This window comes from Cucumis melo, chromosome 10 (genome assembly GCF_025177605.1).
Source record: "Cucumis melo cultivar AY chromosome 10, USDA_Cmelo_AY_1.0, whole genome shotgun sequence".
NCBI classification, from domain to species: Eukaryota; Viridiplantae; Streptophyta; class Magnoliopsida; order Cucurbitales; family Cucurbitaceae; genus Cucumis; species Cucumis melo.
In genome coordinates this window covers 10,839,395-10,866,203 of record NC_066866.1, presented here as the reverse complement: position 1 = coordinate 10,866,203, position 26,809 = coordinate 10,839,395, and the positions used below count along the sequence as shown (strand labels likewise).

Here is a 26,809-nt window from a genome sequence, read left to right as displayed (position 1 = left end):
TAGAACTAACCACAACAATAAACTATGAACGATTTTGCACAGTAGTTTGGAGACAACGGTTAGGCTCTCAGACCATGATCTCTTCCTAAAAAGTGGAAAAACATTTAGAAAGGGTGAGCTAGAAGCCCAGTGAGTGATGGGTTTTTAACACGTACTTTTGAAATAACAACTTTTAAACATTTTACTCTTTCACACCAAAATATATAAAACTTGAAATATTCAGCATAAAGTTACTCATTCAGTTACTATAGCATAAAGAACCATCGAGACGAAAAGAATAAACTAGGCATAAAAGTCATATCCCATGCTATTATATTTATGAGTCGAAAACTAGGCATCAGTAGTGCCCTTGCTCGCTATAGCTACAATGAGATGAAAACTAGTCGTTCGTACAGGCCCTCATCTCTAGAGATGGAACTAGGCATCTGTGGAACCCTCATCTCATTAATCTTTCACAATGATAAGAAACTAGGTATCTACTGAATACCTTCATCAAAGGAACCTCTGTGCACAGGCAATATCCCCCGAAGGGTTGCTATATATATGTTAGAACATTATAGGGATAGTCTAAAACATGTTATGATCCTTCTTTAACTTAAATACTTTGAAAACTTATCATGAACATACTTACTTGTAAATCAAGATATCATAATCAATATAGTTCAATAAACATTTCAAAACATTCTTAAATGCATGTAAAAAACTTATTCATAAACTTTATTTGGAAATCATTTTGTCACTCACCGATGGTAGCTTAAATCCTTGGCCTGTAAATTTTCTCGATCTCCTCTTAACCTGAAATAATGGAAAATAATTTCATTCAACTCCCTTTTATCATAAAAATACCAAAGCTTCTCTTAAATTTCTCAAAAATCATAAAAACAGCCCAAAATCACATGTTGGCATGACCTGGCGTATAGGGGGGTGGGCAGCAAGGGCTGACACGCACGCATAACGCCTGGCAGACCTTACTGCGTGCTAACCTCGCGAGAGCACTCCGCATGCACCTCACATGGCCACACGTGCCTTGCATCTCTCATGGCCATCCTCGCGCATAGGGCTTGTCGCGTGCTTTCTTGGTCGTGCGTGCCTTGTGTGTTGCTTCTTTTCGTGCTTGAGGCAAGTTGCATAGCACAAGCGCGTACTTCATGTTGCTGGACTTGCGTTTCTTCTGCTTTTCGTGCCTAACACCACCATGCTAACCTCTTTCAGCCCAATATTCACGCCCATTTTATGTAACACAGCACACTACTCGGCCAATCACCTCTACTGCCCAGAACTCAACTTTTCGGTCAGAATCTTAACTCTACTTTAGAGGTGAATATCTTAAAATCTAGAATTCAAATGAAATTATTTCTTTGTACAAAGTTGTTGGAAAACATCTTAACTTTCTTACCTCAAAATTTCAACAAAAACTCCATGTATTGCGTTCTATAGCCACCTTGAAGTGAAGACTACTTAGATTTCCTCCGAGAATGACCTTTCTTCCTTCTTTTAACTCAAAGTCAACTTTCCTCTCTTCAAATTAAACCAGAAGCCCTAACATAGAAAACAAACTCAATTTACAAACTTTTGGCACTAATTTCAACAAAAATGCACCAGTAATTTGGGAGAAATTTCATTCGAAAATGACCTAGTTTATACTGAGGCTTGCATGAAACATTTTTGACACCTTTAACTTGCCGAAATTAAACCTAAGCATGCGCATGATATCTGTAAAGCACTTCACCAACTCCACCTCTTCATCATATTGCCTAACCTCACTCAAAACGCCTAACCAAAATGTTTTGAGCCCTTGGAAATGCCTTACTAACCTCACTTGGCATGACCACTAACCTCATCTCGCATGGTCATGTCTTCCGTGCCTCACTAACCTCTATGCAAGCTTTCTCGCCAAGCCTAAACGTCCAACAAACCTCTAAGGACATGCCTTCTCTCCTATTCCAAACGCCAAGAACTTCTTAGAGGTTTTCTCATTCTTCTCGGCCACACACACAAACCACACTAGCTTGTCGCCTAACCTTCCACCGTTTCACCTTTAGAGGTTATTTGTCCTCCTTATTCGGCTGCCCACCAAGCCCAAAACGCATAGCTTGTGGACTTAGCCAAATTTCTCAGTTTTCAACCTACTCTTCTTAACTCTTAATCCATTCCTTGTTAGCTTTTCCTCCTACTTTGACACATTTACAATAACACTCCACAAGCTTACCTTTCCATCTTAACTTCACTCAAAATTGACCTTTTAAACTTTTTAGAAATGCCAAGTTTCTTAGGGTTCTAGGTTTACAGATAAAGTTTAGCCCACCTCTCAAAACATTAAAATTTTCCAAGGTTCAACAAAACATACAAAAAAAAACCCAATCAATGCTAAACTAACAAGTACCACTAAGTTCAACCCACCCCTCACAAGATTCAAACAACATAAACTTCCAACCAAACACACAATAACCTCATTCAAGGCTCTAAAACAACTAAAATAAAGCTTAACCCACTGCTCACAAAATTCAAACATCCTAATCTTCAACGAAATTCATAGATTTTCATATGTTCGAGGCTAATGGATGCTTGTGTGAAGGAAAAACAATTACAAAAATTAAATCAATTTTAACACTATATTGTAATTTAGTGATGCAATCTTAAGTTTAAACTCTTGAAAATATTTCTATTTTAGTCCATCCCTTTCTAAATCCAAGCTTAAATTATTCAAAGCAACAATCATTAACCAACTTCATAAATTTTCACTTTCTAAATCAAAGTAGACCTATCATTTTGTCTTTTTTCTTTGGTCTTAAAAACAAATTAACAAACACGCTAATCCAAGCACTACTATCAATCAAAGCATACTAATTCAAGCAAACTCATCCACCATCTCATTTAAGAAGCCATACAAAATACTTATATGCTTTGGTTATATTAACAAACCTCCATTGAACACAATTTATCTAAAGTCATTCAAGTTATGTATTTACACTTTCTTTTAGAAGAATAAAACAAAAAAATTATAAATTCAAATAATCATATTCAATTGGAAAACGAGAGCAAAGATTGTTTACCAATCAAAAGAGGAAGATCTTGAAACAACAAAAAGGAAAGGAATATAGATGAAAAGTGACGGGCGGAGCGGCTGTGAGAGAGATAGAATGCAACAAGCGAATCAACAAAGGCAAAGGGAGCAGCGAGTAGGGCAAAGTGGTAGGCGATTCACGTGCATTGAAGGAGTGGTGATGGCATTATGCGGGGAGGAATTGTCAAAATTAGAGTGAGAGAAGATGAAATCTTTAAATTTCAGATATGGGGGCAAGGTTTTGAATAGGATCTCCTAGTGTAGAACGAAGATCGTTTGGTGTTCAATCATAACTCTTAACATGTCAATAACTCATCGGTAGTTATCAGTCAACTCCAGGCACTACTCTTAACAGTGTTGGAAGATACCTTTTCAAAACGATTTTTTGAACTAACCTTCGACACCATTATACAGCATCAGAGGTTGTGGCTTACTCCTAACGCTCATCGTAGCCAATCAAAAGATACGCTTTCTCTTGACACTGTCTCTCTCGACAGTTGTTTGGTACATCGAAAATAGCTTTTTTCTAATAATGTTCAAGAACGTTGTCCAGCTAGAGACTCTTTGAGCTTAATAATTTTCTTGACCTTCCACTTTGATTTCCTAACTCGTCTATTCGACTTCATCAATTCCTTCAAGGAGTTTCTGATAGTCATTAACTTTCTCTCTCAGATTTTCTAATTAATTTCAATTGGTAGTTCATTATCTTACTTAATAAAATTGGCTATCATTGTTTTTGGCTCCACTATACTAAGAAAACAATAAAATAGTCAACACTTGATCTTTAAGTAGTTACCTTAGTTAATAATTGAAGAAACAACAAAAGGAATAGTAAGTAGATACAACAGCAATAACACCATACATTGTTAGCCTAGTTCAATGACATTGCATCTACATTTGGGGAGTCCTTGACTCAAGATAAAAGATTTTGTATTGCCTTGTGATATAAATCATACTTACAGACTTATGATGATCAAAACAGAATTTACATCATATTTTCAACATTTTGTACTTTAGTGACTCTCTCTTACTAACTTATAAAACAGTAACTTAATCACTAATATTTATCATATGTAGCACAAGGACAAACTCCCCCTTAATAATTAATCTCTTTAAACAATTGATTAATATGTATTCGATCTTGAACAGACTCATATCTCAATCCTAATTCTCTATTAGAAAAGCTTTTCCACATTGTTGACTCTTCTCAAGGAACAACTTGGTACAACACTTTTTCTCGCTTTTTCTTCCTAAAAAAATCATCTTTCTTCTTGTTTTCACACACCTGAAACACCATCAAACCAAGAAATATAAATCAAACACTCCTGAGATATGGCCAACTCGCAAAACTAAAAAATAAATCTTAACAAGAACATACGATCTTAGTCAAGATATTTTCTGCAAAATAGAATAATGAATAAATAATAAGAAGTGGGACCACCAAATACAACAAACTCCCCCTTGGGACCAGCTTCCTTTATTTGTTCAAACATGCTCACCTAAACACACCAACACCAAAAATCATAGCTAGCGAGAAGAAAAACACAACACATAGCCAAGAGAAAAACTGAATAAACCAACAAGAACCATGTCATAATTCACAGACAAAAAAGTTCAGTAGTACAAAAATCAGACAAGCTAGATCTAATAAAAAAAATAATAGAAAAACTACACAAAAAAGAAAACCAAACTACTTCTCTTAGCAGACTGATAAATAAACTACGGAGTAAGTCCAGAAGAATTAGAAGATCGCTCTTGAGCATCAAAAATCAACAAATGTAAAGCATGTAGGATAAAATCAACTGCAGCATGACGACTAGGCAAACCAGAGACCATCCCTTGCAAATCTTGAATGGAAACACTCAGAGACCATGATTCATCAGATAACAACTGAACCAAAAGACTTGCCAATTCAGAAGATAATAGTAACCCATTCGACGAAATACTCACATTAGCAGCAGACGACTGAAGGCCAGATCTAAGAGGTCGAAAACTTGCAGAAAAATCAAACATGTAAGACTCCTTGAAACAACTGATAGTTGAGAGACAACACTTTGGGAGCAACGCCAGTAACATCAGCTTCAATAAGAATGGAAGAATGTTGGGACAACAAAAAAAACTACATAGAAGCCAAGGAAAACATATAGGACTATTGATACCAAATGTATCAACATGGCACAATGCTAACATCAACCTTAGAACCAGTGCCAATTGAAAATATTAAATTTGCCAGAGTGGTAGAAATAGTTGAGACATAAGAAGAATGATACCAATTTACAATGCCAATTTTGTATAAAATGGCGTATTTAATACTCAACTTGATGGCAGATAGTGGCCCATCAGCAAGTCAGGAATGGATTAGTAGGAGGACGATGAGGAACTATTAGAATGGAGGTTGGAGGAACACGTAACGACCCAACTCCTTATACTAAGCTGAGGTCATTACTAATTAAAAAGATAATAAAATTTCCTAAATAAAAAAATAGAAAATAAAACAAAACCTCAAATACTTATTAAAATCATAAACAAATGTTTTAAAGATAAAATTAAACAAAATTCTAACTCGGGCCTTATCTAGTTTTAAATAAAAATAAATAAAATAAAATAAAATAAAATAATGCATCTGATCAAACGACATAAAGCGGAAGCAACAATGATCCCTATGGCTCGCCATGGTCACTTCTTGTCATTCGCCAGCTTCCCTCTACTCTTACCTCTACCTTTGCCTGTAAAATTAAACAAGAAAGAGTGAGTATAAAATATACTCAGTAAGGGATCCACTACTAGTCCCGTCAGGTGTATGTTAACCTCCTATTAGAGTCCTGTAAAAGTAGTACTCCTAAACTGGCACGTTCCCGAACACGTGCAATTTGTGGTCTCGTAGGAACATATTTGGTCCTCAGTGAACCCAAAGAAACACCTAGGACAAACTGGTCTTTAGTGTAGCCAAAGGGAAGACTAAGACAATCGGGCTGTGAGTGACCCCGTCAAATCACTCATAATCATGTCTATGTCAATGTCAATGTCATAATGGATCGGTGATCCCGTCGAACTACACAGTCATAAAAGGTAGTGATCCCGAGGGACACCCATGTGGGTACGACTCTAATAGGTGAAGCTAACAATACACCCTACCCATAGCATGTAACATGTCATAACATTATCATAAACATGACATGACATAACAATCATAACATACTTATCCAAATATCTTAATCATGAGCATAACACAGTCGTCTTCATCAATATACTACCAGTCATAACATGACATCAGTCATCAACATCAATCATCAATACAATTTCAGTCATAATAAATAACATCGAGTTATGCAAATAAGCTATCGTCCATGCATAACCATACACACATGCGATCTCTTAATTTCAGTCGAAAGTCTAGTAGTAAAATCTCTTATCTAGAGACTAGTTAAACCGAGATTTTTCTAATAGTCGTGGTCAAGCTTCTCAAGAGAAAAATCCTAAGCAACAAGGGTAAGTAACTAACTTTAAAATAATTTAACTCGCAGTTGATTAAGAATCCAAATCCAATTGATTTAACTTACCTAAAAATCGAGGCTGAAATTGATTTAGACTTTATTGGACAATTTCCAAGCTCGGTTTCCAGTTAAATCTAGTCAATTTAATCCAACATTCATAATTTCATTAATTAGAGTCCAAAAATCAATATTTGTTGGGCACTAATCAAAACCCAACTCAAACTTACCAAAAGATAGGTAAAAAAGCCAAAAAATAAGCTTGGTGGCTCAATATGGCTTCGTTAGAGGAAAAATTGGCTAGATGGCTCAGCTAAAGGAAAACAGGTGGCTCGGCTTGGCTGAAGGAGGAAATCGAGTCAGGTAGGGGTAGGCTCCAAGCGTGGCTCAGCTAAAGGACACGCGTTGAGCTCGCGGCTTGCAGGTCGGGTACGGCTCGTGCAGATGGGGCTTGTGCACACTTGGCCTGAGTGTGCGACAATTGTCAGTCGAAGATCGCTTGATGACGATGCTGCTGCACGACAGACGACATGACGTGATGCGAACGACTGATGACGGAGGAGCTGCAGCGGACAACTGACGCAGTTGGGCTTCACCGGTGACGCACGAAACGCAGACGAAGATGTTGACGGTAGGTAAGGCTTGCCTTGGATCTGCGGCTGGAAGCTCGGGGCGATAAATTGGCTTGGGTTGGTTGCTCATCGTGCATTCACGCTAGTTTGGGTAGAGCAGCGGCTGATAGTAGAGGAGAGCGGCGGACACGAACGATCGACTGCGAACGACGGCGCGACTGTCAAATGATTGGGATGCGCGGCTAGACTTTGGTTGACGAAGAAGATGCGGCGACCGACGGTGACTCGCAGCGGCTACTGGACGGAGGAGAGTGGCGGCGGGTTGATGGAGGGGTTAGGGTTTTTCTTTTAGGGTTTTTAGTAGGAAGAAGATGAAGTGCACAACTCCCCATGCCCTATTTAACTAAAAAATAATAATATTAATTATTATTTTTCTTTTCCGTTTCCTTTCTTCTTAAACTCATCCAAATAAAACAAATCTCTTCTCTCTATTCATTTAAAACCCATTAAATCCCCCTTTTTACTCAAATTTCCCTCTCTCTCCAAACCAATCATCTTTATCTTTCAAAAAAATAAATATCCCTACTTAATTATATTATCCACATAATATAATTATCTTACCTTCAAATTTTAATTAATTATACAATCAACTATATAATTAATCAAATTTTCTCAAATACAACCAATTAATTCATAAACTCCAAACACTAAAACAATTAGATATTTTCCTAATATCTCATAAAATCCAATCTTCATAAATCAAATAAATCAACCAAATAACACCCAAAATTACCAAATTTAAACTTAAGATAATTAAAAATAAATTTACCTTAAATTTAGGGCATTACAGAATAGACCCAAAAGTGGGTTGAGAATCAACAGTCATCACATGTGGATCCGTAAGAGGACCATTAATAGGAACCCCAGACTAATTAGGAATCGAAGCAGGAGGAACAATAAAAGTAGTACCCTCAACAACCCTAGACTGATTAGAAATGGAAGCAGGACCAGTAGATGTAGCAGAAGGCGAAGAACTCAAAAACGCAAGAGGATCATTTGAAAGTCTAGAACTGAGCGACAGTATTGAATCAGAAGCAGATATAGAAACATCAAGAGCAGTAGAATGAGGAATATTTAAACTAAGAACATCTAACCCAGGAATAAATTCAACAACCAAATCATCATCACTCGTAGACTAGGCCTTAGTTATAGGCTCTTTAGAGGTCAGCGGCACATCAGAGATAGAAGCAGATGGAGAGGAAACGATAGCAAAACGTAACGGACAGCGCAACAACTTAGATAAAACAACATTATCATCACCATCCGAAGAATTTGAATCAATATTAATCATCTCAGCAGACATAGTTTTTGTAACAGGAACCCTAAAATCATTTTTAAGAGAAGACTAAAATGAACTAGAATTTGAATGAGTCGAAAAAACAAAGAACTATCAGGAACATCACCACAATGACAAGCTTCAAAACTAGAAGACATACAAGGACTAGAGGAAGACTTACCAGTAGGGCTAACAAACTTATCTTGCAATGACTCAGAAGATTCTGAAGAAGCAGCCTTTGAAACGCGATGAAAATGTTTCGCGAATATCGATCAAGCGACAAAGTCATTTTAGAGGATTTTGTGCACGAATCATTTTGAACCACTTAGAGTGTGAAGGAGGAAGCCTTAAATAAAATGGAGATGACATCAAAGAAGGAGAGAAAACAAAGTGATAATGAGATTTCCGAGTAGATACCATAGTAGCAACTAAAGAAACTAAATGCAAGTGAAAATGCATAAGTCAAAGTAGATGACAAGACTGAAACGCAGCATATAGAGGCCTAATCCGAAGAAGTTGAAAGAGCAACATTAAATACCAACAATTCAAAATCAAATTCAAATTTATGCCTTGTGGGTCAGGCAACATAAAGCAAGCCCAAAAAGATAAAATGCTCTGGAAATAAAACCCACAACCACACCATTGTAATTGTTATGGACTAAATTGATAGACACTAAGCCCAGCAGGAAGACTTTCAAACATTGTGACCTCTAGAGGTTTTATTAAAATGTTAGCCAATTGCATAGAACAATGGACATGTTCAAGAGAAATCACATTGTTTCAACAAGATCACGTATGAAGTTATGACGAATGTCAATATGCTTGGTGCGACTATGTTGCACGGGATTTTAAGAGATGTTAATCTCACTCATGCTATCACAATAAAGAACCATAGACTCTTGATAAATATTATATTCTAATAACATTTGTTTCATCTATAACAGCTGAGTCCAACTACTACCAACAACAATATATTATGCCTCAGCTATGGAAAGAGGGATACAATTTTGTTTCTTCCTAAACCAGGCAATGATATTATATCCTAGAAAGAATTAGCTACCAAACGTACTCTTCTGATCTTCAGCACACCCAGTCCAATTAGCATCACAGTATCCTATTAACACAGAGGTCATATCAAAAGAATATCACAACCCACAATCAATTATGCCCAAAATATATTTTAAGATACGTTTAGCACAATGAAGATAGGATGCACGAGGATCAGCTTGATATCTAGCACATACCCCTATTGCAAAGGCAATATCAGAACGACTAGCTGTCAAATACAAAAGACTTCCAGTTATGCTTCGGTAAAGACTTTCATCAATTTTTCCTCAGAATCATCCTTCGAGACTTTGAGATGTGAAGATGCAGGAGTATGTTTTGGCTTAGCTTTATCCATAAAAAACTTCTTTATCATGGTTCGAGCATATTTTTCCTAATAAAGAAAATTTTCATACTTGCACTAATGAATCTAAAAACCCAAGAAGAAGGATAATTCCCACCATACTCATTTTGAATTCAAATTTCATTTGCTCAACATAATTTGCTATCAATACTAAAGGTTGACCTTCAAAAATAATATCATCAACATAAACTTGTGCTATCAAGAAATCATGTCCCTCTTTTTTAATAAACATAGCCCTATCAGTTCCACCATGATTGAACCCCTATGTTGAAAGAAATTTAGTTAGTCATTCGTACCAAGCTCGAGGACCCTATTTAAGACCATACAAAGCTTTATGAAGTTTATACACATAGCCAGGATGCGTAGGATCCATAAAACCTTTTGGCTGAGCAATATAGACTTCTTCGTTTAAATAACCATTCAAGAAAGTACTTTTAACATCCATTTGATATAATTTAAATTTATGAATACAAGCTAAATCGAGCAACAGAAGAATAGTTTCAAGCCAAGCCATAAGAGTGAACATTTTGCCAAAATCCACACCTTTAATCTTATAATATCCTTGAGCAAAAAGACGAGCTTTTTTTCTAACACAACCTTTATCATCAATCTTGTTTTCTAAAATCCACTTGGTATCGATAACATTGGCATAAGTTGGTTTTGGAATCAATTTCCAAACCTAATTTCATTCAAATTGAAGAAGCTCTTCTTGCATAGTTGCAATCCATTAATCATCCTTCAAGGCTTCAACAACAATTGCAGGTTAAATTTGGGACGTGAAACACATATTAGCAATCATTTTTGCATAATCACGACATTCCTTCTTACGAGTCGTAATACCACCGCTTATTTCACTACATACATTTTCTAAAGCATTTTTCAACAAAGGTATCCCTAGCATAGCTTCTAGCCCAACAGGTTTGCAAATCTTTGAGATACTAACATGCCCAAGAAGCTTATGCCACAACACTACTTCGTTAGACTTTGATAGATTGCACACACAAAATTCTTTAGAACATTTTCCCAGTGGTAACAATTATCTGACAATTGAGTGTCAATCCGCACAATACATTTCTCTTGATTGAGCACTTCACATTTTTCTTTAGAGAAGCTGACCAGAAATCCTTGATTACATAGCTGACTTATACTAATTAAATTTACTGATAATCCTTCAACAAGTCTAACATCATTAAGAATAGGTGCATCATATCTGTCGATATTTCCTTTTCCTACAACTTTGCCAACTCCATCACCAAAAGTCACATGCTCAATACAGCATTCCTTCAATTTAGTGAAAAACAAAGAAATTCTAGTCTCATATGTCTAGAATAGCCACTACAAAGTACCAATCTTCCGAATTAGATGCATGAATAGATGTAAATGCCACATTACATAGATTGTACTTTAATTCATTATTCCCTCTCCATTCAGTTTTTGCAGGGGGAGAATTATTTTGTAGGCTTTTTCTGTAACTTTTATCATACAATCTTCTGCGACTAAACTGGTTGTATCCATAGAGCTTGTAACAAAATGGTCGAATATGACTCATTTTCCATAGAAATGACATATCCACTTTCTTGTAGTCTTGAGCTCACTTTGTAATGACCAAAGTATGCAAAAGCTCAATGTCAATAGCACCCACACTACTGCTATCAGAAGCTCTAACAAATACTATAGAGGATTCTCTAGTATATGAATTATTTTCCAAAAAGCCAAGGCCCTTCTTACACCCTTAATCTTCCCTTCACCGGGAAGATTATCTAAATTTTGAGTTCCATAGGTAAGTAACTTGACAGATAAAGACAAGGAGTCAAATTCATTACGAACATCTCTAAGTTCCATTTTTAAGAGTAGAAATCATTGCAATAAGGCGATGATTGTCGTCCATCAGAGCTTGTATTCTTTCCTTCTATAGCTTCATAACCTTTTGATCTTCTTCCCCATTTTAATAATAATTCATCATACTTGAGCTGACTAGGATTAGTTTTCCTATCCTCTTCGCAACATGATTTCAAAACAAATAAAGTCTCAATAACTTCTGATTCATTTTTCAATACACAGCTTATTAAGAACCTGCCAAAATTTTCTCCATCACTATCAGATGATGATTCTTCACCAGACAATGTAATAGCAACACTCTTCTTTTTCCTTTCTAAAAGAGGACATTCTACTTGGTATGCCCAAAGCCTTCACATTTATGGCATCTGAAGCTCCTGTCTCTTTTAAGAGATTGTGAATTTCTATCACTCTTTTCAACATCTTTCAGTTTATGAGTTGCATACGAACTAAAGGAATCTGATCCAGAAGAGTTGGAATTATTGAACTCTCTATTAGACTGAGTTTCATAACCACTAGACCTTTTATAAATTTTTCTTTTAGGCTTTGAAACCTGCTTTGTCAGTAAAGCTATAGATTTTGCTAAATTGTCATCATGTGAACATTCTTTTCTTAATTGAGGCGAGTCATCACTTAACACTTCCAATGCAATTCCACTTTTCTTCTTTGGTTCTCCATCTTTGAGAGATAATTCAAATAACCAAATAACTCATCAAGTTTCATTATAGTAATGTCATTTATCTCTTCAATGGCAGTGGCCTTCATGTTAAAAACGAGATGGAAGAAATCTCAACACTTTTCTAACAAGCTTAGTATTAGAGATTTTTTTCTCAAGCGCTAACGATTCATTTGCTAAATTAAGAACATGGACATTAAACTCAACTATTGATTCATCTTTCGCCATTCAGAGAGCTTCAAATTTTGAAGCAGAGATCTGCAATCGTGACACTTTTACTTTAGAGGTACCTTCATAAGCAACCTCTAGAATACGCCAAGCCTCCTTAGTATATGTACAGATGTTAATCAATTTAAAGACATTATGAACAATACCATTAAAAATTGCATTTAATGCACGAGAATTTCCAAGAGAGACTTCATCCTTTGCATTTGACTAGGAGATTTCTGGCTTCTGAGTGACCTTACCATCAACATCTTTAATAGTAGAATGTTTTCACCCAATAATAACAGCCTTTTAGGACTTGCTATCAATTTATTTTAAGAAGGCAATCATTCTAGCTTTCCAGTAAGCATAATTCAATCCATCCAAAACTGGAGGTCATGTAATTGATCTTCCTTCATGCACAGGTTCTATAAGATATACAACACAGATAACCCGCTCTAATACCAAATAAGAAAACAATAAAATAATCAACACTTGTGCTTTGAGTAGTTACCTCAGTTAATAATTGGAAACATGAAAAGGAACGGTAAGTAGACATAACAGCAATAATATTAGACATTGTTAATCCAGTTTGATGATACAGCATCTACATCCACGGGTCCTTGACCCAAGATAAGAGATTTTGTATTGCCTTGTGATATGAACCATACTTATAGACCTATCATATTTTCAACATTCTGTACTTTAGTGACTCTCTCTTACTGACTTATAAAACAGTAAATCAATAATAATATTTATCATATGCAGCACAAGGAAGAAATCCCACTTAATAATTAATCACTTTAAATAATTGATTAAGATGTATTCGATCTTCAATAGACTTGTATCTCAATCCTGGTTCTCTATCAAAAAAGCTTTTTCCACATTGTTGACTCACCTCGAAGGAACACCTCAGTACAACACTTTTTCTCACCTTTTCTTCCTCGAAAAACCATCTTTCTTCTTGTTTTCACACACAGCCGAAACACCACGCCAAACCAGGAAAACCAAAAAACAAATCTTGACAAAAAGATACGATCTTAGTCAAGATATTTTTTTGCCAAACATAATAATGAATAAATAACAGGAAGTGGGACCACCAAATGCAACATATACCTCTACACCAGTCATCTACAACTTTAACTAATATCCATTCTCTTTAATTATTTGGTAAGGCTAAATTAACATTTGTACAATATGAAATCTTTAATGCCAAAACTCTAATTACTTAGGATCCTAATATGCGTTTACATTGGCATTTGCCACTCACAACTATAACCCTAATTGTCCAACTTTGCTATTAATAGAGATGAAATTCATCTTCATTCTAGGAAAAATTTAGTATTGCACCACACCAACTATCCTCCACACTCTACTTCAAATGAATATCCACAATTCCAAAGATTTTTAGAACTTCACCATTTTCCATCCCCATTAAAGCTTGATCTATTCCTGTGAATGATGTGAATAAACTCCCACGTGAAGCTATCAGTATAAAAGTTACACTATCCATTATTCATTTAAATGAGTAGCTAATATTACTCTTTGAGTTTCTCTCAACAAATACTATCAAAATTTTAACTAATTTCTCTTTTTATTCTTTTGTAATTTTTTGCATTATCTCTTGAAGTGTCTTTTCATTACGCCCAAGCCTAGGATTTAAAATTTTACTTTGACTTGGTTACGTCATCCTTACTTGTCTGGATGCTTCTAAGAGTGAAGACTATCCCCAAAAAAGAACACATATCCTTTCAACATGTTTTGTCCTCACTCATATGCTTTCTAAGAAAATTTCTAGAAGTTCACCCAACATAAAATTAATCCAAGCTAAGCATACTTTATAATGTAAAATTTTTTAATTACATTTGAGACATCGAAAACAAGGTAAATCTTATTGGTAAAGATAGTAACTTTCAATTCTTTTAAGTCTTTCTTAACGATACTTTCATATCCTCAAGATTTATCTCATTTTGATGTGGTTTTGGTTCATTCATGTCCCCCTCCTAAACTTAGGACAATACACTTTTCTCGTGACAGTGTTGTCACCGCAGACCCAAGATTATGCAAAGCGGTCGACATCCTCAAAGTGAGTTAATGTTGATAGAAGAGAAAAAGGAAGTCACCACCAACCATTTTTAAGGTGTGATTGTACGCCAAATTAAATAAGCAAGTTTTAGTTAAAAATGAGATTGTCTGTAAAAACTAAACTTGAGCTCAAGAGTCATTTGTGTATGGAAAGGCATTAGTACCCCAAAATTCTTGTTTAGAAAACGATAACCAAATTTTAAATCTTAACTTGAAAAAAAATCTTTATTTTTTTTTTTATAAAAAATATCTTATATTACTTTTCATTTCTCTAATATTTAGAGTCACGATCTAACAAAATAAGTGAAAAAATTACATCAATTAAGACATATTGTTATAACTGAGAAAAAATTCTCACCTCAAGAAATTGAACAAATATTGTAATCTCTTAAATCCTTCATAGAAATAGGTTTTTAACGAAAGACTTTTTTAAAAAATATATTTTTTAAATAAATTCGTTTTATCTTGGGTTTAAATTCTCGTACTCTCACAATTATAAATTCTCACTTGAAGAATCTAGAAATCAAACTCTTAAATAATTTCTAAGTTCTATCGTAGGAAATTTCTAAGAAAAAAATCCTTGGAAACAAACTTTAAAAAAAAAAACATTTTTTAACAGAAGCCAAGAGATGAAATTTTAAAACTAAGCTTAAAATTTTGAAAATCTTAGAGAAATATAATTGTCAAAATCTTAGAGAAATATAATTGTCACACCCCCTCCGATCAACTGCTTAGACCTGAAAAGTGGCGTGATGTCAACTAAAACCATTCACCTTTGAAACAATTCCAGTTAACCCTTGACATGAAAACATAAAATATTTGTCATCGAAAGTCTTTAAACTTGATAAAAACTTAAACGTTACTATAACTTATACGGAAATGACTTTTATAAATACTATGTAAATATAAAAAGTGCAATAAGAATAATTTTCACAAAACATGACAACATTTCCAATAAATCATTTACTTTCATGACTGAAAACTAATTGGCCTGGTAGCAGTACATTCAGTACATGGAGATTCACAATCTGTACCTGGAAAGAGGGAAAACGTTTTGAAAGAGTAAGTCAAAAGACTTAGTGAGCAACAGTTTTATAAAACAAGTTTTCATAAACAATTTAACATAAAACTAAAGTTTGAATATCATTTATCAATAAACAGTCATTTCACAACACGATACTTGAAACATTGAACTTTTACATAGCTTTTGGAAGACATGATCCATAGCCACAGGTAGTATTAAACTTCTTCGTCCTAAGACGGAACAATAGATAGGAAACAACTTTCGCTACAATCCTCCTCCTTTAAGGCATAAAGATATACCCTTCTTGATGGCCCATGAACTATAGGCTCATCAATCCCACCATCAGGGTGGAGTTAACCACATGTATACAATAGGTCTCTTCGAATATTCAGACTAGGACAAAACATATTGAAAATCAATGAAATATTTCCTTTTTTCTTTCATAGCTCATCAATAAAATCATTCAAACATAGCATAACTTGAGGAATCATTTATCATAAAACATGTCTTTGAACTATAACTTGAAAATCATGATTTATAAATAACTTTTAAATCAACGTGTCACAAACACGCTATTTAGCTTGTGTAGCTTGAAACCATATTTAATAAATAGCTTTCAAATCATTGTGTTACTCACTGTACTTGAACCGATACTTAGTTAGGAAACTCCTTCGAAGTCTCCTTGGCCTGAAAATATTATATTCATTCCTTAATTAATCCTTTGGTTAAGAAAATATCCAAAACTTTCCTTAAAATCCCAAAAATAACAAAACATCTCAAAAATGACCCTTCGGCGCTTACTAACATAATGGTTGGGGCTTGGCGGCGCGCGCATGGTCTGGGCCCCTTATCGTGTGCTAACCTTGCTGAGGGTGTCACACGTCGCATGCTAATCTCACAATGAGGTGTTGTACATGTCTTGGCCGCATGCCCAAACGCGTCCCTTATTGTGTGCCTTGGGCACGTTGTGCTGCACCTGCTACCCTATATGCTAACCTGCTCTTCTTGTCCAAACATACTTAACACTAGGCCTCTGCCCAGAAATACTTCTTCATCAAGAAACATGACTCAACTTTGGAAAATCATAACTTTAAATTCAGAACTCTTTTGAAAAACTTCCTTCTATAAAGTTACTTTAAATTGCCTTAGATTCTTTACATCAAAATTTCAAAGTCAAAATTCTTCTAACGTGTCCTGTGGACAGCAAAACGTCTACCTTGTTCAAATTCTCCTCCAAAATGACCTTCTCACATCTCCTTAGTGTAAACGTCAATCTTCTCGTCTCCAAATTTCATAGCATCCCTTTTTTATGAATGAGACACGAATGCTGAACTTTTAAGAGTAATTTAAGGTAAATGGTACAAGTGAGTTGTGAGAATTCCTTGTGTGAAGTTGCTTATTTATAGTAGAGCCTTACATGAAAATGGAATGACATCTCCACCTTGCTTAATCCAACTTCAAATCTCCTTAACTCACCTGCTACTTTTAATCCACCTCCACCTTGGCTGAAAAAGTGCATGTGATTAGCTTAAGACACCTGGATTAACTTTTAACCAATTGCCATTAGTTTGCCACGTAACTTTTCCAAAACGCCTAGCCTTGTCAAGACGCCAACTAACCTCTATAGCTTTTCTAGCATGTTGTCTTAAACACTTAACCCTGTCAATTTCCTCGCCCACTAACCTCCATAACTACTAGCCTTCTCGCATAAAAGCTCTTCTCACGTAGCCTTGGCGGTCCAACTCATGTTTGCTAACCTCTTAGGTCATCTCCCAAACACATTATTAGTCTTTCTCGCCTAGCCATCACTCCTTTACTAACCTTTAAATCCTTCTTCTTGCCTAGCAAGTCCAAGGTTGCTAAGCCACTTAAAACGCCCAACTTATCTTAAAGGTTATTTTTTATTATTTTGGCCGCCTAATATGTGAACTACTTATATGTCTTTCACCCTTATTTTGTCGCCCAATGAGTGTCATTAGCTAAATTTTTTCCAATTCTTTCCTTCTTGATCACATTTTCTCTTTACCTTATCAAATCTTAACAAGTTACAATGGTCTTAGAAAATTTGGGGTTTCACAAATGCTATGTTGCTTAATGTTTGTATCGCATGGACTAATTCAACATAAGGCATGCAGCATATTCAGATGCCTAACTCATGATATTTCACGCAGACAAATTTTAAAATCTTAAGGAAGAAATACTTCATTATAGCACGTAACAGAGCTTATACAAGACCTTAGGATCGAGGCAAGATACAAATATAAAATATCTTAAGTATAGATAACTTATTTACTTATGCTATATGCTAGTCTATAGTGGGCGTCATTATGCTATATGACAAGACTGGTGGGTGTCATTAACAAAAAAATGTGATGCAACTATGGCACAGCAGATGAGTAAGATAACAAGTCAAACGTTGGATATCCTTCGCCACCCAAGGGTGGAAAATAAAACATTTGAAAGACTAGACGAAATGTCTAGTGAGTGGGAATTTCTTCAACACATTTCATTTCAGTAGTAAGTTTTTTCGTAAACACAACGCATAAATTATAAACTTGAAATTCATCTTGCAAGCTCAATGCGATTGACAAGAATATGAATTTCAAAATCAAAAACAATTTCATTGTCTCTAGCAATTTCAAACATTTGAAATCCACAACATTTAGTTCACAAAAATTTTCTTTTTGAAATTCATCTTTTCCTCACATAAATAATTTCATAAATTACAAGGCACAAATGTATCCATCACCTCAGTTATGATGTCATTCATACATTCTCATCGTCGAGTTATGGTTGTGTGGAGTAATCTCAATGTATTCAACGAATATCATCAATTCCATATACGCATAACTTGTCTTCCAATGTCAAATCACAAAGCAAGTAAAGGACATCTTATACCAGATAACAAAGCAAGTATAAGACATCTTACACCAGATCAGGTTCCTCATACCAAATCACAAAGAAAGTATGAGTTGTTCATTGCATAGAGTACCAAAATATTTCACAAAGTATTAATCATAATTCATTTACAAAGTATACCAATTTATAAATCGAATGACAACAGTAAATAAACATTCACACTCAAGAGTTCAAATATGAGTTGAAAATTATTTTGGTTTTCAAAACATTTTAAAACCACTCATAGTCAGGATAAGGTTTCCTTCTAGCCTAAGCACTTGGCCAAACTTCTCGTCAACCTGGAACACGAGATTAATATGAGGAAACTGAAAGAATAAAACCCTTTACAGCGGAAAAATTATAGAAACTCAATTTTAATTGGAACCTTAAAAGTACCAATACATTGGCAAAAAATAGAAAAACAATTTTTATGGTTAAACATGCTTTGAAAAAATACAGAGAAGAAAAAACTTACGCTCGTTGACGACTCTAAATCTACCAATCACCAAATTTTGGGGCACCACCACTTGGAAACCTTCCTATTCTCTGATTGAGATGGTTTGTGGGAACCAAAATTGGAATAAGGGAATAGAGAGAATTTTTTTTCAGAGAGAATGGAGAGTCTTCTTCGCAGAACTCACTGTTATGATTGTTACGCAAAGAATTCCCACTTCTTCTGACGAATGAAGTGGGAAGTTGGAGATAATAAATGGGAACGTAGGAAAACCACCTACGTTCCCTATTAACTTAATAATAATTATTAAATTAATATATATTAAATTAATTAATTAATATAATTAATTTAATAATTAATTAAATCATATTTAATTAATATTTTCATTTAAATCATATTTAAATGAATATCTCTTGCATAACCTATAGTTCTAATTTAATTAATTTAATTTAATCAAATTTAATTAAATGAAATTAAACTAAACTATTAATTAATTCTCCAATTAAATAATTTCTAAATTAAATATCTTATATTTAATTTAATCCATAATTTGAATCATATTCAAATATAAATTTCTCTCATAACCTATAGTTTTAATATGCATCATATACACATTAAATTTTAACTTATAGTTTTAATATGAATCTAATTCAAATTAAACTAATATTTGAACTTATTCAAATATTTTATTCTCTCGTAATTTAATTTTGAATCATATCCAAAATTAAATTTATATAATAAGTCTAATAAACTTTATATTATAATGTATCAATATACATTATATTAATTCCCAAAGTAAATTTGAACATTTCAAATTACAACCAATATAAATAAATCCCATTACTCTTTATGAGCTATGAAGGGGACCTAATGGACCTACAGATCAGAAGCTACAACGATATGAGATTAATTAGCTAAACTCATTAACTACATTAATCAATATTCATTAACTATGTGTACACTCCACTAAAGACTCACAGCTGAACTCTTCTCACTGTAGATATATTTCTGTATCCACGAATATAGACCAATACCAGTAAGTTAGTCCTTCACAAGTGTTTGTAACACCAGCTGGGTCAAATTACCGTTTTATCCCTAGGTTACCTCTAGTCTTTAAATACCAGTGCTCCTCTAATGAACAACCTATTTATGGTCGAACCACTAAACAGAAAACCCTCTCGTGCCATAGAAAGGGTAGGACCCTTTGTTTAAGTCCCGGAGACACCATTTAAGGGAACACTTATCTACTTACCCTAAAGGTGAGAAGGAGTGAATTCCATCTTGTGTGATTATGTTTCCAGCTCCCACTCGGTCTTGTCCCTAAAATGATAAGCATATTGAGTCGGTAATTTGGCCACTCTCACCCGTACAAATCAAAGGACAATCCCTCGCAAACAGGAGTTCATAATACACTCAGGATTATGACTAAGTCACCTAGGTCATCCTAATGAAATAGAAATTCAACTAGTTAACAGAGTTACATCTAGTGATTACTATTTCGTGGTCCAGTCTTATGCAAACTCATTGCATAGGATACCCTCACTCGCATGTCGCATACATGAACACATTGGATAAATGTATTTTTATCAAATACAAAGTGAGTCGTATCCATAGTGTTAACAGGATAAGGTACCCAACCTTAACTCTATACTATAGACCCTTTAAGCTGATATTGAACATTGATCCCCGTATGTCTCTACATACTGTTCAAGACTCATCAAACAGCTTAGCATGTTAGTTTATTGGATTTAGGTTATTAAGACAAAACTAATAATATAATCAATAACACTTATTGAAATTCTAATAATAAAACACTTTATTAATGGCAGTCAATTGATTATATTTACTATCTACAAGTTTTAGGACATAAAATTCAACAGAAACCTCCTTAACACCTTGCAGTTCCTCTAGCTCTTACTTAGCTTAAAGTTAAGACTAAGCTTTAAAACTTACCTAAAACTATCCGATTTATACATTTCTCCAGTGAGGATTTCCATGCTAGAATGATTAACTCTATCCAGTAGTGAGCTTCAATGAATCATGTACTACCACCTAACTCTCACCATTTAAATTCTAATCATTAGTTGACAATTAGATCAAAATGCCACCTTATTGAGCATTACCCTTCAGACGTAAGGATGACGTTACATACTTCTTTGCTAAGGAATCTCTGGCTGCCAACTACCAGAACACATAGGAATTTTTTCAACGCTTGTTCAAAATTCATCAATTTGTCAAATTATGAGAAACACTTCTATAGTCTAACAACTCTTACCACATTCAGTCTTAAAACATAGCTTAGGAGGCAATCGGGGTCTCACAGGTATCCTACGACAGTCCCATGAAAATGGTCACCCAAAGTTTGGTCGGTGATGGTTGTTAGAAAGTAGTCTTCACAGGTTGGTCGAAAGAAATTGTGGGGAAAACAATAGACAAAAATTGGTTGTTGCATGAAAAACAATCATCGGAGGTTCACCTATGATAGTTGCTGGAGTTGATGGTCAATTTTGGTAGATGATAGTCAACGAAAATTATTGTCATTGGTTAATTGGCAAGGATAGCCATATGAGACCCTGATCCAAAAGGGAGTCCTGTTGAAGATGAAACTCCACCATGGAAGAAAATTTTAACTAAGTGTAAGAAAAAGGCGTTCCGCGAGGAAGATTGCGATTAGACAAAAGGATGCGGAGAGAAGCGTGTGAGCCTAAGTACTATCGCATTAAAGTAAGCGATGCAAAAAGGTTTGGTTGGCTAGGAAAAAACACACGATAAATGCTAAGAACTAGGCATTAGGTGTGGTGATGCAGTAAGAAATACCTACACCTATGTACGGTCACGACTAGGTAAACATTCTATTAAGAAGATGTACATTTTCTATAGGGTGATTGGACAATCTGCTAAGACGAAGTTAATATTATGTGGTTTTTCGAGAAGGAAGTCAAACGAAAAGAAGTTTAACTTTCCAAGGAGATAAGGTTAGCGTCTTAAGGAAAGTGTGTAACGACCCAACTTTCCAGACTAAGCTGAGGTCACTACTCAGTACTAAGACTCAACCACAAAACACACAAACTCATAAAGGACCAGTTACGATTCATTAAAAACGTTTTACAATATTACAAAAGCAGTTTTGGGCCCTATTTTAAATCACAGTCACGAGAGTTTCAAAATACAGTACTCAAATCATCAAACACAAAATCACAAAACCAAATATTCTAAACATGACTCGATCCAACAAGGGAAATAATGAATGACAAAAATACATTAGCGGAAGCATAAAGAAAACCAGACGCGTCTATATGGCCTTCACGCGTCCTTCTTGCCCCTCGTCGGTCTGCCCCTCGCTGTACCCTTACCTGAAAAGTTAAAGAGGAAAAAGGGTGAGTATAAAATATACCCAGTAAGGGACCCACTACTGGGCCCGTTAGGGAACAACAGTTAACTTCCTATTCAGGGGTACCCTACATAAACAGTCTAGTGGTTCCGTAGAACGCACACATCAGTCTCGTGATCCCGAAGGATGCACGTATCAGTCTAATGACCCCGAAGGATACACCTATCAGTCTAATGATCCCCAAGGATGCACGTATCAGTCTAATGATCCCGAAGAATGCACATATCAGTCTAATGATCCCGAAGGATGCACGTATCAGTCTAGTGATCCCGAAGGATACACATATCAGTAAGGTACACTACCCCATAGATGAAGCTAACCGTTACCCCTCAGTCCATACTAAACCGTCTACAACAGTCACACTCCAACAACGTTCATATTACAATTTTGTCATAGACTTCATCAGTCAGACAGTATAGGTTTAAACAACTATATCCAATTCACGCATCATTGTGATATTCTTTAGATCCAGTCAACAAGTCAAATCAGAATCGGACTCATAGTTCTTCCACGACATAACTCCATAACCAATATCCAGACAATAGACTACCACATACTTAACCTTAAGACTTTAAAGTCCATCGACATACAATTCCAGTTCACAACGTAGCCCATTAACATAACTACAATACAAGGAACATCCGGGCATCGATGTCTATCCGTAAACAACTCATTTCACACGATGGCACACAAGCTACAACTAGCGGTCACGCTACCTTTAATCAAACAAGAGCATATAAGCGATATATATATTAGTCAAACATGGGTCAATTCATTCAGTACAGTTATTAACGTAAAATCCCCTGTGGATTACTACGTTTCCAGCCTCGATCCGAGGTCCAGTAGTAGGAAATCCCTTACCTGAAACTTGGTTATGCCCCTCAATAGAGTCCACGCTTAACGAATCCACCTAAACGAAATCACAAGGGTTTAAACGATGACACTAGCAAAAGTCATTTTTAATTGGTCCTAAGCAACATCCGATGACTTACCCGAGAAAAGGAGAGCTATATCCAATTAAGCCTGCCACGAAACCCGAGAATTTGAGCGTCAACTCCCTAATACCTTCAAGGAACGAAAGGTAGGACCATGTCTTACTCCAATATTCAAACTCGAATCGGTTATAGCAACATTAGGTAAATTACCAAAATAATCCTTACCGAAGACTCACCGTGACCCAAAGTGGAGGGAGAAAATGGCTTAGGTGGCTCGGCTCGGCTCAACCCTCGGCTCGCGGCTCAGCTCAGCTTGACTCTCGGCTCGCGGCTCGCGGCTCACGGCTCACGGCTCAACTCGGCTTGACTCGGCTCGTGGCTCGGCTCGCGGCTCACGACTCAACACGACTTGACTCCGCTCGCGACTCGGCTCGCGGCTCGGCCCAGTCTTCGGCTCGTAGCTCGGCTCAGTCTTCGGCTCGACTCGGATTTGCGGCTTGAATTGCGGGTCAGATTGGATGAGGGTTCTTGGGTCAGGTCAGCTTGAAGCTGGGGCAACCACGAGCGACGGATCTTCGGGCGCTCGACGGTAGTGACAATTCGCGGCTTGGAGGAGTTCGACGACCGGCTCTGCTTCAACACGACGGACGGCCAACGGAGGGGACGCACGACGGTGACTGGTCGCTTGAGCCCGAGAAGAGATCGGAAATGGGGGTGCGACCGTGACGACGGAACGTTGGAGCTGTGAAACCACCGACGACGGAGACGGCGATGGGTACCACCACAGAGACGGAGACGGAGACAGATGAGTGCGCGAACGGAGGAGAAAGATGGAGCGACGGGCGACGGCGGCTTCGTGAGGAGTTGGAGACGATGAAGAAGAAGAAGAATCAGATGGGGGGGCCGTCGCGCGCGGTTAGGGTTTAATTAAAAAATATATATAAAATATATATATATATATATATATATAATTTAATTAATAATAATATAATTATAATAATAATAATAATTATTATTATTATTATTATTATTATATCAATTTACAAAATATTAAATTTAATGAAATTCATATCCCTAAATTCCTTTTTCTTCCCTCTTCAAAACCAACCAAGAATTTACCCCAAAATTTTTAAATTTCCGAAAATTTACATAGAATGATAAGAAAATTACCTCGAAAAATTCGGGGCGTTACAAAGTGTCTATTCGTAACTGACATTGGACTTACTGGCGAGTCTAGGTTGGCTGCATAGTACGGCAGAATGGAAGGGATACGTGTAAAGCATGGAAATGACCCATGGATATGAAAGGTCACTATAAAAAGAACCAAAGGCTGAAAGAAAGAGGGCATAAGATGCTACCATTCTGATAAATTGTCAAAAGAAATTTCGAGAGTTGAACGGCTAGCAAAGGGAACTATTTCACGAAAAGAGGAGGTTGAGAGCATAGAAGAAAAGCTAGAGGTTGATTGATTGTTTATGAGTGATCGTTGTAAATAAATGATTTTTTTATGAGTGATCCTTATAAATAAATGATTGTTTGTTGGTGATTCTCACTCGTAAAACTGTATTTTAATGAATGATTTTCATTTGCAAAATGAGTATTTTCATGAATTGTTTTCATAAGTAAAATGAGTATTTCGATGAATGGTTTTTGCAAACATTTTGAAATGTTATATTATGTTCTTTGCATCCAAAGAAGTATCTTCTGAGTATTTGTATTGCTGTATTTTTTTGAAATCCTGTGATCTGAATGATGTGTGGTGATAAAATCTATCGCAAGACGCTAGTAGAAATCCCAGGTAACTCGTGAAACGCTAGTTAAGGTAAATCCCAGTCCAGGCAAAGGGAGAATCTCAGGTCTGGGCGAGTTTAGATGTATTCTTTATGTCGAATGCTAGTGAATGTGAATCCCAGATCTTGGTGAGGAATGATGTGTGAGATGCTGGTGAAAGTGAATCCTAGGCCTATCGCGTGATGTTAGTTGAAGAGAATCCTAAGTCTAAATGATGAGATGTTGGTGATAGCGAATCTCGAGTCTGAAAAAAGATTAAATGTTGCAAGGCACTAGTGGAAATCCCAAGTAACTCACAGGACACTGGTTGAGGTGAATCCCAAGTCCTTGCGAAAGGAGAATCTCAGGTCCCAGTGATGAATAGTGGTTGGTGGAGACTTTATTTGTGTAGAGATTTATTGTGTTGGTTTTGGCCGTATTGTTGTAATAATAGTTGTGTTCATGAATTGACGGATTGAATTATGTATATTATGCTTGATATTGCTATTATATTTGAGATGTATTCCCCAAAAAGGTATTTCCTCAAATCATCACTCACTAAGTCTTTGACTTACGTTTTAAGTTTCATCCTCCCCAAGTTGTTAGGCGTTGAAGCCAAGTAAGGAATGGACGTCAGGCGTAAAAACCAAGTAAGTGAAGGGAAGGAGGGTCATTATGGAAACTTTTGTGGTATGCGAGTCGTGTCATCCTATCTTGCATTTACGAGTCGGTAGTTAAGGACTTCGCTCCTTAACAGTGAGGGCTTTAGCTCATATCGAAGAAAGGTCGTCTGAAGTGCTACAATTGTGAGGCCGAAGATGATGAGTGTGAAGGAGCTGAGCCAGGAAAGGAAGCCCTAAAGATTGTCCTTGAGTTGGGTTGTTGGGCGACTCAAGAAGAAGGATGAAATTGGGTTTCTTATACTCCTGAAAACTTTGATGCAAAAAGCAGCATTAGGCGGTGGACAAGGAAAGGTGGATCAGAAGACAGCCTTAGATTTTACATTTTGCAAGAAAAGGAATGTAATTTGTAAAGTTTGAACTCTGTAAAAGAGTTAAGTTAATAAAGAGAAGAGGTTATGTGATTCCACTGCATTAATCTTGTCATTTGAGTTTACTGCCTAGGAGTTATTGTTGAATTGTATTATGTAAAAGTACTAGGCAATGGAGCAAGGTCCAAAAGTTGTAAATTTTCAGTGCAATAAGAAAGTCTAAGTTGAGGCAAAGGCTTTGAGAAAGGACAAGATAAGAAGTTGGCAAACACATTAATTTTTTTTTCAAAACAACCAATTTTTTAATTTAATCACTCGAAAGTGCAATCAAAACGCACCCAAAATCGGGTATTCTTTTAGTAAAAATATCCCACTTACATATAAAAAAAAAAAAAAATCAAAGTGCATTTTCTATAGTCGAATTCGTCATCATTTGCCTTTGCTGTCTCCCAACTATTAAAGACATTTACAACTGAATTGTATACATTTCATCAGTAAACTGCAATTTAACGGACTTCAAATGATTTATCAAAGTGTTTACCTCGTAAATATGAGGATTAACAAACTCATACTCAAATCATTTGCATACTAGAATACTTTTTAAGGAGTGAGGTCTTATGATTGGCGTATGGTTTCTTATATTTTTGTTTGTAAGCTAAGTGCTTCCATCAACT

The 26,809-nt window shown here is 35.9% G+C and overlaps 1 protein-coding gene across 1 annotated transcript in view; it reads left to right on the top strand.

The window, feature by feature from the left end:
- The window catches only part of LOC103496678 (pleiotropic drug resistance protein 3-like), a 63,130-nt gene that overhangs the window by 16,679 nt on the left and 19,642 nt on the right, over window positions 1-26,809 (top strand). The window lies entirely within an intron of this gene.